Source organism: Dendrobates tinctorius, unplaced genomic scaffold (assembly GCF_039654945.1).
Source record: "Dendrobates tinctorius isolate UK_male_01 unplaced genomic scaffold, ASM3965494v1 ptg000376l, whole genome shotgun sequence".
Taxonomy (NCBI): Eukaryota; Metazoa; Chordata; class Amphibia; order Anura; family Dendrobatidae; genus Dendrobates; species Dendrobates tinctorius.
Window position 1 is genome coordinate 2090274 of NW_027362042.1, and position 12178 is coordinate 2102451.

Below are 12178 nucleotides of genomic sequence, written 5' to 3' on the forward strand. Positions count from 1 at the left end.
TCTATGGCCCCGTTGACGCATTTCGTATACCTGTCTTGATCAGGGTGCACAGGGTAAGATGAGCCAAATTCATTAGTAGGCGTACACCTCTTAATGAATTTGGCGCATCTTTCAGCTGCCATACATCGTTGTCAGATGTTATCCCAGTCGTGCTCTGCAGCCCATTTCTGTTCCAATTTCTGCTCTTTAGGATGAATTTGACCACGTCCACCATCAAGCTTTGACTGCACTTCAAAAAAATGGCAGAGCTGGCGTAAAAAAAAAACCAAAATCACAACATATTGGCGCAAATACAAGTTGAAAATAACTTTCCAATTTCTGGTGCAGACTGTTTGTCTTGTATCAAAGTACCCTTTCCAGGACAGAAGGGCTCGTAGACACCTCCATCAGCACACAAGGCTTATACCATGAGAGCCCTCAGGTATCACCTAAATGTCTGAACTGGAGTGATATAACATGAATATTTTCAGAGCAAATTATCAAGTATTCTAGTTTTTTTTTTTATCAGTGGGAAATCTTTATGTCCATGCCGACCTTTATAGTGACTGAGTCTGATCACCTGCGGCACCGTCGCCCATTCACTGGTTTGGCCTAAAATCTGAGACCTTCGATATCAAGTGGTTTGGGTTTGATGGAGACAGAAGTGAGTTTGCTTGCAACTCAAGCTTTGAACTCTCCTGAGTAACGATTGCTCTGAGAGGCTGCTGCAGACTGCGAAAACCATCTAGAAATGTGAAGCTAGAAGTAGCCAAGAGCAAGAAAATGGTTAAATGTTTTTACTAGTCAGGTATAAAGGAATGATATATTGTAATATATTAATGGTGGGGCTATTGGAGTGGCCAATGAACCCACTATGTGCTGCCCGGAAGGCGCTGTATACCTCCATAATGTGTGATGCAACATGGCAAAATTTGGCCCCAATTCAACAAGGTGGACGTTCTTTTTGCCAGAATTCTGACGTAAAACACTTTTATAAGTCACAAAATCTTTTGTGCAACTCCATGTTGCACAAAAATGAGCTTTAATTAGACAAGCTGTTGAGCCGCACGCCACTTTTTACATGCTTTTTAGGTGTGTGCCACTTAATGATTCAGGCGCGTTTGACTAATGCACGCCATCCTATCGAAACCAGGGGGAATCGGGGCGAAAGTTTTTGTTCAATGTCTTGTGTTTTTATATAAAATCATGGGCCCCCTGAGCTGTTTATCAGCACCAAATTATATGTCTGACACAGACACGATTACAGGGAATCTGCGACCAGGTTTTAGCTACCTCATCAGAGTGCAGCATAATATATGGAAAGAGACCCTGATTCTAGTGGTGTATCCCTTAGTTTACTAGGTGCAGCATTTGTGACACAGTCGGAGTTCTTACATCAAGCAGAGCTCAGAAAGCTGCCCTCGAGCTCACCAGGTATGTATATTTATTGACAGTGATCTGTTTATCAGACGAGGCGTTGTGGTCAGACCAGGGCTGCCCTACATTGTGTTCACGGCAATGATAATCTCCTAGTTTCAAAAATCCAAAATTGTAAGACAACAACACACAGCCTGATAAATGGAAATCTCCAGTGAAGAGAAAAGGCAGCACTCACCATACCGGTGACTATGGTTGTTTCGCGTTGCAAGCACTTCCATGGGTCCAAACGCTATGCTTTTATGTGCTCTTGAATTAATAAATGACCAGAGCGGTGGGTGCTACCTTTTCTATTCATTGGACATTTCCATTTGTTTTGTTTTTCTGGCTGGCAATCCGGTCACCTCGGAACCTCCAGGAGCTGTCTGTCAGGTGCTCCGGGATTGGCTTTTGAGCCTGGTGCTGGGTCATATTTCGCTCTCTACCCACTGACTAGCCTAATAAATGACACATCACTGAATTCAGTGTCTCAGCTGCTTGCTCATGCTGTCCTCAGATTGCATTGTAGAAAACCTGCTGACAGATTCTTTGTGTTTTGTGAGATTAGGGGTGACGCTCCCTATTTCACTTGCACCCCCACTGAGAATATTGAGCATGCTCCAATCTACCTTAATACTAATCTCAATCATAGCAACAAAAACAACACTTCAAACATAAGTTGGTGCCGTGATTCGGTGTCATCCACAGTAATTACATGTCGGTTCAGGTGCTAATTCCTTTCCACCAGACCCTGCTGTATGGCTCGGAGCCAATATGGCTTTTACTCCTTATTTACTCGCACAGATTGTTATTGGTGTAGTTATTGGTGTTATCTTTGTGCTGCACTTTGATATTATTATCTACCACGAGAACTTCCCCTAATAAAGGAAGATAGCCGTAATAAGCAGAAATTCTTCTGAATATTAAGCTAAATATACAGAAAATCAATACGTTGATTAATAAAAGTACATTGTGAGCAACAACAGATCCACCATCATAGGGGGGCTTCATAATAAGACATCTGTCTAAAGGGTGGGCTGTGAAAAATAGGACCCCGTTTCCCTCGTGCAGTTTGTGTAGCTGTATCCTGACGGTGGGTATATGAAGCGATCCCGGTACACGTTGTCATATTCTGCACCTGCCGCGATGATTCTAGCTCTGATTTCCTCAGGCGTCTCATTATCTACTCCTGGGTGTCTAAAACAACAATGAACGCCTAAACACGAGGTGGCTTAATATTTATTGTGCATCAGTCATAGATCCTGAGTTACGGCAGTTCCACACCAAGCTATGCATTCTGCTTTTTACTGGAAAGGGAAGGTCCAAAAACGTACCTGCAGACCGGTCGCGTTTTTTGGTGAATGAGCTTGTGTGTGTACATAGGCCTAGACTGTGAGAATATAATATTTTGGACACACTGTCGCCTTACATAAAACCAGGTGACAGTCAGGGAATGGCATTATGGACTTTATTCATTTCTTACAATGGTAAAATGATTGTTTGCTGTGCAATAACAAAAGTTGTAATGAGCGAAAGCGAGCCCATAAGCGTTATCCTATACACCCTACACATAGGAAACAGTGGGGGGTTAATAACTTTGTCCAATGCAGGGAAACAAAAAAATAACTCCTTGTTGTAATCCCTGACTTTCCAGGGACTGCAGTTGAATCTGGACTTTGAAGCCAAACAACCTTATGTTCTCTCATCAGAGAATCGGGTCAATTTGCAAATGACTCTCACACCCAACTTAGACCACTGTTGGATCCAAGTGTCAGTGTGGCGCCCCCAGGACTATGGTCGCCACAGTGGCATTGCCTTCCTCCAGGGAGGGTGATGGCAGGCTTGGAGGCAATGAAGGGTCTCTCTAACAGTTAAATCATTTGCATGCAACACGTTCCCACTTCAGGCCAGCAGAGGGAGCTCTGAACCATGATTGGGGGAGGAGCGCACTCTGAGGGCCAGAGAGGGAAATAGTTAGTTAGTGTGAGGAGGGTAACGTGTGTAGACGTGTGGAGAGAAGCTGGAGGTTGAGCTGAGGAAAGAGAGCTCCCTCCTAGAGAAAGCGCTTGATCTGGAGCCTGGTCTCCACGGTTGTATGGATACTGAAGGTCCTGCAACAGAAACCAGAGGAGTTGGAAGCTGTAAATGCTCTATTCCCACCTAAGACTCGGAGGCACAACAGCGACCGGTGAGCCAAGAGAGATAGAGGGCTACAGCTGTCTGCCATGCGAGGTAGTACTAAGAGAAGATAAGAAGGAGGAACTTCAGTGTAACACAGTACTGGATGTGCCTCAAGCCAGCGCTAGGAAGGAGACTACACAACCCATCTGATAGAGAGATTCCTGAGTTGCTTCCAGGTTAGCCTGCTCTTGTGCCATCTGTAATCAGGACCCTGGACTGTGTATGCCAAGTAAAGGTAAAGAAACTGCACCCTATTGTGTCCTTGCCTCCTTCCTGCAACATCCTCAGCACTGCTACATCTCTGTGCCAAACACTGCACCTTCTTCCTAACCCTTTATCTACACTGCCCTGGGACTACAGCCCTGCCTGTGGAGGGCTACACCATCATTGCTGCACCCCACCATCTGTCGCAGAGGATCTGTCCGCAGCGTCAGCTTAACACCTCTCTTGCCGAGTACCACAGGTGGCGTCACGAATCATTCATTTATAAACTTTATTCCCAACTCAATCCCTTTTACATGGGCGCTCAGGGCCACGGACCGGGTCACCGCTGCTGTGACATTCCCATCTGAGAGAATGGCTCGGTACTGAGTACCCCACAGCCCTGGGAGGGCGACCCATCAGCATAGTGTGATCTGGTTCTCTCATGAGAGAATCAGAGCACACTAAGGAGAAGATGGAGAACAAAATGTCTCCATCTTCTCCATTGTGTCAGTGCATGGAAATCGGAGTGCATTCAGATGTCATCCAAGCGCAGTCTGATGGTTTCTATGCACTCATTTACTTGCATGGCCGAGTGTGATCTGTTAACTGGATCAAAATCAGACATGTGCACGGTCCCATAGAATAACACCCGCCATCCAATGTTTTGTCGGATCACATTTGGACAGAAAATATGGTGGTGTGAGCGACCCCTAAGGGATGCAGAAAACGTCCCTTTTACTAATATGAGAAGACCAATACTATTAAAAACCTGTGATAGTTTGGAGCTCTATTTAAGATTTTGTATTGGGGCCCAAAATAAAGCTACTACTAATTACCCCGACGTAGTTCCTCTGGCACACTATAAAGTCATTATGGTATTCTCATCTCTTTGCAGATACTGTTTCTGCACTTCCTAATTATTATACCACATTGCATAGAGCATTCAGTGAACTATAGTAGTCACCTTTTTAATTTTCCGTACGGTCTTATTATGAACCTTGCGTTTTTATTTTTTCAGGACACGTACTCAGATGTGCTCAGATGTGCTTGGGAACATTTTCCAGCACTATCCCTGCACACAAGAGAGCCCCTTGTTCGTTAAGTCAGTATAGTTTGCCTTGGAGGAGGGAACTCGTCTGCATACTTTCTGCAGTGGGATCTGATATCAACTTTGTTCCCCTAACTAGCAAACTCTGTTTCACTTGTCCAAATCTGTAATGCAGAAGCTTGAGACAGGAAACCAGACAGCAGTCTGCTCTGATAAGGGATGGTATTGTCTAAGGGAGGGGACCAGGGCTATTTTCTTTATAACCAGCCCTCCCTTTCCCCTGACAGCAGGCAGGAGCCACATTGACTAACCACTAACCAGTTCTACATTGGAAACTAGAAGTGCCCCTATTTGTGGTTGAGATGACACCCTTGTCAGTCCACCGCTACACAACATACCACCAGGCAACTTGGGTGCAACAGAGCCCCATTACGGTCCCTAAACATTTCCCACTTTTCAAGCCTGACCTCTATTTGCTTTATGTAAATCGGCTCCAAATCTGATTTCTGTTAAAGGAAATGTGCACAAAATATGATACAAGTCTTACAAACATCACTGAAACTTCAGATTATTGATGTGTTACCCGGTTCCGACATTACACCAACCAACATCTATAAGTAATTCAGCCTTTACTAGAGAGCTAAAATCCTGGCTGCGATTTATGAGTCTGGTGATTAATTGGAAGATGAAATGTTTTTGTTTTTTTATGTTCCAGATGGTCTTAGGCTATGTTCACACATTGCATTTTTGCTCCATTTTTTTTCCTGCAGGCAAAACCTGCTCAAAGAAGCTGCTTACAAAAAGCAGGTTTTGCAGCATTTTTTGGTTTGTGTTTGCTACGTTTTTATTGTCGCTGATAGAGTTTAGTGCCTGCAAAAAAAATCATGATGTTAAGGTTTTTGCACCAAAAATGTAGAAAAAACTGATACCTGGATTTTTTTGCTGCGTTTTTCCACTTTTTCTTTGGGTTAAAAAAAAGCCTGAAAGAAGTGACATGTTGCAGTTTGCAAAAACACAGCAGTTTACCAAATCAGTCAGGAAAAAAAAACCAATGTGTGCATGAGATTTCTGAAATCTCAGGCTTTTGCTGATAATGTAAAACGCAGCCTAAAATTTGCATTAAAAGAAAACCGCAAAAAAAATGCAATGTGTGCACATAGCCTTAGAGTTCACTTGTTAACAAATCCCATTGTACAAGCAGTACTAGGTCAGAAGAATATTTCAGTTATTGGACGTAACCTATTGTCATTCACTGATGGCCCGTTGTGTTTCAATTGCTCAGAGACTTCAATACCATGAAGAAAGTTGCAGAATGTTCTTGGGGTTTTCGCATCATCATAAATGTCAACACTACAATGAAATGAGTGACTGCAAAGGTGCAAAATCTCCCCGTCCCCATACCTGCCATATGATTGCGTTTTTCTAAATCTGAAATATGGATTGCATTGCAAAATTGGGTCATGTCAGGTAAAGTAACAATAGCTCAGTGTTGCATAAGAGCTTGATCCGAGTGTCAACTCAGTGTGATCCGATTCTCTCGGATGAGAGAGTCATAGCACAGGTGAGGAGGAGATGAAGAACAACATTTTTCCATCTTTTCCAATGTGTGAGTTTGCAGAAATTGGACTGCATTCGTAAGTCATCTGAGTTCAGTCCGATGATTTCCACTCGCCCATAGACTTGAATGGGTGAGTGCCATCCAATTTTTTTTTTTTATTTTCATGCCAAGTCAGTATGAGAAAAAAGCGCTGATCAGCACTTCCCTATTGAATAATGTTAGTCCAAACACTATCCGATAAAACACTGAATATCTCTCGTCCGATTTATACTCTCCTGTAAGGGAGCCCTTAAAGGGAATCTGTCACCTCATTTTTCCCCTGAGATGCGGCCATCGCCATCAGGGGCTTATCTACAGCATTCTGTAATGCTGTAGGTAAGCCCCCGATGTAACCTGAAAGATAAGAAAAATGAGTTATATTATACTCACCCGGTGGCGGTCCGGTCCAATGGGCATTGCAGGTCCGGGTCTGGCGCCTCCCATCTTCTAGCCATGTCGTCCTCTTCCTTGCTTCCTGTTGTGCTCCTGTGCAGGCAAAATTCTCTGCCCTGTTGAGGGCAGAGCAGAGTGCTGTAGTGCGCAGGCGCTGGGAAAGGTCAGATAGGTCCGGTGCCTGCGCACTGCAGTACTTTACTCTGCCCTCAACAGGGCAGAGAATTGTGCCTGCGCAGAAGCCAGGACAGAAGCAAGGAAGAGGACATCACCGCTAGAAGATGGGAAGCACCGGACCGCGACACCCATCGGACCGGATTGCCACCCCGGGTGAGTATAATATAACTCGATTTTCTTCTCTTTCAGGTTACATCGGGGGCTTATCTACAGCATTACAGAATGCTGTAGATAAGCCCCTAATGGCGGTGGCCACATCTCATAGGGGAAAAATGAGGTGACAGATTCCCTTTAATCTGAGAGTAACATAATATAGGGCACGTGACCCTGATTCCAAAGATGTATCACTTAGTTTTCTGGGTGATGCAGTTGTGACACAATCAAAGTTTTTAGATGCAGCAGAGCTGAGCAAGCTAACCCCGCCCACACCTGACTCTGCATGCGCATTGTCAAATTGACAGTGAGCTGCTTATCAGAGGGGGCATGGCTGGACTACCATGCATGTGCTGCTATAGTCCAGCAGTGCTTACCTCCTAGTGATAAAACCTTCATTGTAAGTAAACAACAGTACACAGCCAAAATTAGTGACACAGACTACATAACATCAACATGCTGACAGTCTCTTTAATGGCTTTATTTTTGTAGATACATACATACATAGAATTTAAATTGCATCTGCCTGGTAACGTGTCAGTCTTCACCGCAGTTCTGATATCACGTTCATGAACCAGGAAGACAAGATAAATAATGGTACCTATCAAATAGGTTAGGGATTAAACCTGAAGCTGCAGTGCATGGAATTGTTGGAGGAAATATAAAATCAGATACGGGATTATCAATTCCATAAAGCTGCCCCTTTTAGTGAAATAATATGCTGGATATTGGTTTATTTCACGCTCCGATGAGTGGTTCTTCCTAACGTAGACTCCTGATCTACGATGATGGAAGGGAGCGGGCCCACCCGCCTCCATGGATAGCGCCATGTACATTGCACAGCTCTTATTCACAGCCGCACATTCTGATACAACATTCAATTAAAAGGACAGAAACTCTGCACACAAACAGGGATTTTTTCATTCTGTACCGCAAGGTAGTAATGAAATGACAGTGGCGTCCTATGTGTTATGTGAAACAGGTTATTGGGCCGATCACATCATTATGTGCAGTTAGCCACCGGCTTGGTAAGGATGAATGGATCACACATAGGGGCGATGCTCGTGGGCCATCTGTCATTACTATGAGTTCGTTATATGGTTTTAGCTGAATTGTTCAATTACTGTAGATTATTTTTTATATTTTCTTTTCTTTTATAAAGCTTATATGTGAATCACTGAGTATACAGCAGGATGTGAACATTACCAAATCGTATGGCATGAAAAGCCGCCTCGTGCCTTTTCTGTGCAGATTGTTCTGCAGCATGTATATGGGGATTTGTGGAACCCTTTATATCTGTTCATATTGCAGATTTTCATTACATATTCCATCCGCAGTTTAAGGCCTCATTCAGTGATTTTTCTCATAGGCAAAAGAAAAGTCCGATTTTCATCAGTGTTTTTGATCCACGTTTCGTCCGTGTTGGTTTTTCCCATTGGTGATTTTTTTCGTATGAAGTTTATAAAATTTTCTCCTATACATTGGAATATGAAAAGCGGACAGCACATGGGTGGCAATGTGTGCGGTCAGTGAATTTTCAGACTAGTATGTGTAATCTTTGATCCGTGACTCAGATCAAAAGGGAACGTGTCTCTTTGATTTTCTTTTTTTTTTTTTGGGAATGGTCGGTCTTTGGCTGCGCGACGTGTGATGCGGCCAGAGTCGCCGTTTAGCCCCAGATTAAATAAGACAGAATTGGTAACTGAGGCTCCAAGTAGGTTTTATAACTATTAAATAATCATTATTTCCATTCCGACGCTACTTCTTTCCTTCCTTCTGTGGCAACAACTTCCTGACATGGGACTGCTGCAGCTAATCATTGGCAAGAAATATCCACAACAAAAAACCCCCCTCCATGTGAACATACCCTAAGTCCCATTTTCTTGTTTGCACCAGTCAGAAGCTTGTACGGGGCTTCATGCTTTGCAAATGCTGTTGTAATAAAGGCTTACAGAAATGTTATGCAACCTGCAGTGACATCTATGACATCTGCCCTTCTCCAAGATACCGAGATGATATCATGGTTGTTGTGGTATAAGCTATGTAGTGTCTGCAAGACATTGTACTGTATGCATAGCTGCACCGGATAAGAATCAGGATTACTACACACAGCAGAGGCGGATGGTGGGAGGTGTAAATGGCCTTTTCAATGGGGAATTTCTCCAAGATCTTCAATCAGGAAGAATAAATCTCATTACTTATCTGTTCTCTTGTACTGTATCACAAGTGCAGCAGCTGAAAGATGAGACAGACAGTGGCAGTGTATATAGTGGGGAAAATATGTATTTGATACACTGCCGAGTTTTCAGATTTTCCCACCTACAAAGAACGGAGAGGTCTCTCATTTTTATTGTAGGTAAATAAAATACTTATTTTCCCCATGTGCGCGTGTACTGTAGTGATTCTCTGAGCTCGTTCATCACAACTCTAATCTGGCCTTGTGCATCAACTCTGGTGGGCTCGTTGCTCCCATAGTCACATTAAGGGCTCATATTCACATGCGAGAAATTCGGACAAGTCTCACACATCAATACCCAGCACTGCCGCAGGCACTCAGATCGGAGTGTTCAGCTGCATGTATTTCTAAGCAGCTGACCGCTCCGATCCGAGTGCCGGCGGCAGTGTCTGGTATTGAAGTGCGAGACTCGTCCGAGCTTCTCGCATGTGAGTATGAGACCTAAGAGATAATATTTGTTGTTCTTTTGCATGGACTTCCACAACCGATAATGAGGACAAGACACCACGTAGGTCAGTGTGATGATGCCTGGGCACTATCTTAAAGAGAACCTGCCAGCATGATGTTATGTACAGTAAGACTTAGCTGTAATGGTGCTGTAATACTGATTACATTGATACCTTTGGTGTAGAAATCAGCTTTGTGGTTCTTCTATAATTACAGTTTGAATTTTTCTGCTAATCGGATTTTGGTGCACAGGGGCCGGACTATACATGTGGGTCTTGCCCCTGTCTGTGATTCCTTGGCCACTCCTTTGGGTTTGTTGAATTAATGTATATAAATGAGCACCATTAATTCAACAGCACTTTACCAACCTTATCAGCACTCTCCCCATTAGGGTACCGTCACACATAGCGACTCACCAGCGATCCCGACAATGATATCAACGTGTCAGGATCGCTGGTGAGTTGCTATGTGATCACTGGTGGGCTGTCAAACAGACAGCTTCACCAGCGATCAGCACCAGCGACGCCGAGCGCCCGGCATCGCTGTGTACTTTAGTTACCAGCGCGCTGATGCAAGTTTTGTGACACAACAGCGATCTCACCAGCGAGATCGCTGTGTGTGACAGCGATCAGCGACCGGCCCCCCTGCCGGTATCGCTGCAAGAAACCTCTGGACATTTTTTGGTCGCTGGTCTCCCGCTGCCAAGCACGCATCGCTGTGTGTGACAGGCGGGAGACCAGCGATCAGCGATAAAATAATAAAAAAAAAATAATATATATTACTATTCTCACCTTCCGACGTCCCGCGCAGCATTCCCGCCTCTCTCCACGCTCCGTTCCCAGTAATCCTTTACAAGAATGACCGCGAGACTTCGCGATCCCGCGAAAACGGACGTCATCGCGGTAATTCTCGCAAAGGATTACTGGGACCGGAGCGTGGAGAGAGGCGGGAATGCTGCGCGGGACGTCGGAAGGTGAGAATAACAATATTTTTTATTTTAATTCTATTTTTGACATGAATCAGCGCTGAACATAGCGATGCCGCACGCGCGGCATCGCTGTGCTAATCGCTGGTGAAATTGCCTGTTTGACAGCTCACCAGCGATCACATAGCGATTCACCAGCGATCCTGACACGTTGATATCGTTGTCGGGATCGCTGGTAAGTCGCTATGTGTGACGGGGCCCTAAGGTACACAGAGGGTTTCTATGCACCGCACAGTGCTTAGAAACCCTGCGTTTACCTTAATTACCAGCTGATCGCTGGTCTCCCGCCTGTCACACGCAGCGATGCGTGAGGGTCAGCGGGAGACCAGCGATCAAAGAAATGTCCAGGGCTCTCCAAGAGTGATCAGTGATACCGGCAGGGGGGCCGGTGGCTGATCGCTGTCACACACAGCGATCTCGCTGGTGAGATCGCTGTTGCATCACAAAACTTGTGACTCGCTATGTGTGACGGGGCCCTTAGGGCTCACAAGGTAAATCCCCTATCAGTAGGCCTTTTTTTAGTGTGTGCGGAAACTGGAGATAACACAGCCAAACACTAGGAAAACATACAAACAGCAGATGTTATCCTTGGTGGGATTTAAACCCAGGACTAGAGTTGTGCGAATATGTTTGGAATCGGCCGTTGAATCTGAATTTGCCATATTCGTGCCATATGGGTACCCTATCCGTGCCGAACTTATGTTTGATGTTCGGTTACGAACATATCGGACCCAAAGAGTGGTCGTAAATGGCTGCACATCCAGTTGGAAGAATGTCTCAAGTGGGGTACCACAGGGCTCTGTCCTGGGCCCTGTATTGTTCAACATCTTTATCAACGATTTAGATGAAGGAATTGAGGGTAAACTGATTAAATTTGCTGATGACACAAAGCTAGGAGGGATAGCTAATACTAGAGAAGAGAGAGAGAGGATTCAAAAAGATTTAAATAAACTGGAGAAGTGGGCAGCAACTAACAGAATGGTTTTTAACAGGGAGAAATGCAAAGTACTACATCTGGGCAATAAAAATGAAAAAAGCATATATAGAATGGGAGGAATAGGGCTAAGTGACAGCACATGTGAAAAAGACTTGGGTATACTAATAGATCACAGACTGAATATGAGTCAACAGTGTGATGCAGCAGCAAAAAAGGCAAATGCAATTCTAGGATGTATTAACAGAAGCATACAGTCTAGATCACGTGAAGTCATTATTTCCCTCTACTCCTCTTTGGTCAGACCTCATCTGGAATATTGTGTCCAGTTTTGGGCACCACATTTTAAAAAAGACATCAACAAACTGGAGCAAGTTCAGAAAAGAGCGACCAGAATGGTGACCGGTCTGCAAACCCTGTCTTATGAG

The 12178-nt window shown here is 44.4% G+C and overlaps 1 protein-coding gene across 5 annotated transcripts in view; it reads left to right on the forward strand.

Annotated features, from left to right (window-relative positions):
• The window catches only part of KLF3 (KLF transcription factor 3), a 107250-nt gene that overhangs the window by 53942 nt on the left and 41130 nt on the right, over window positions 1-12178 (forward strand). The window contains exon 1 of one of the 5 annotated variants that reach the window (XM_073562996.1): window positions 1394-1413. The exons of the other annotated variants lie outside the window; for them this stretch is intronic. The gene's annotated coding sequence lies outside the window, so the exon portion shown is untranslated. Of the gene's footprint in view, window positions 1-1393; window positions 1414-12178 lie in introns of those variants that run through there. 5 annotated transcript variants of the gene reach the window in all.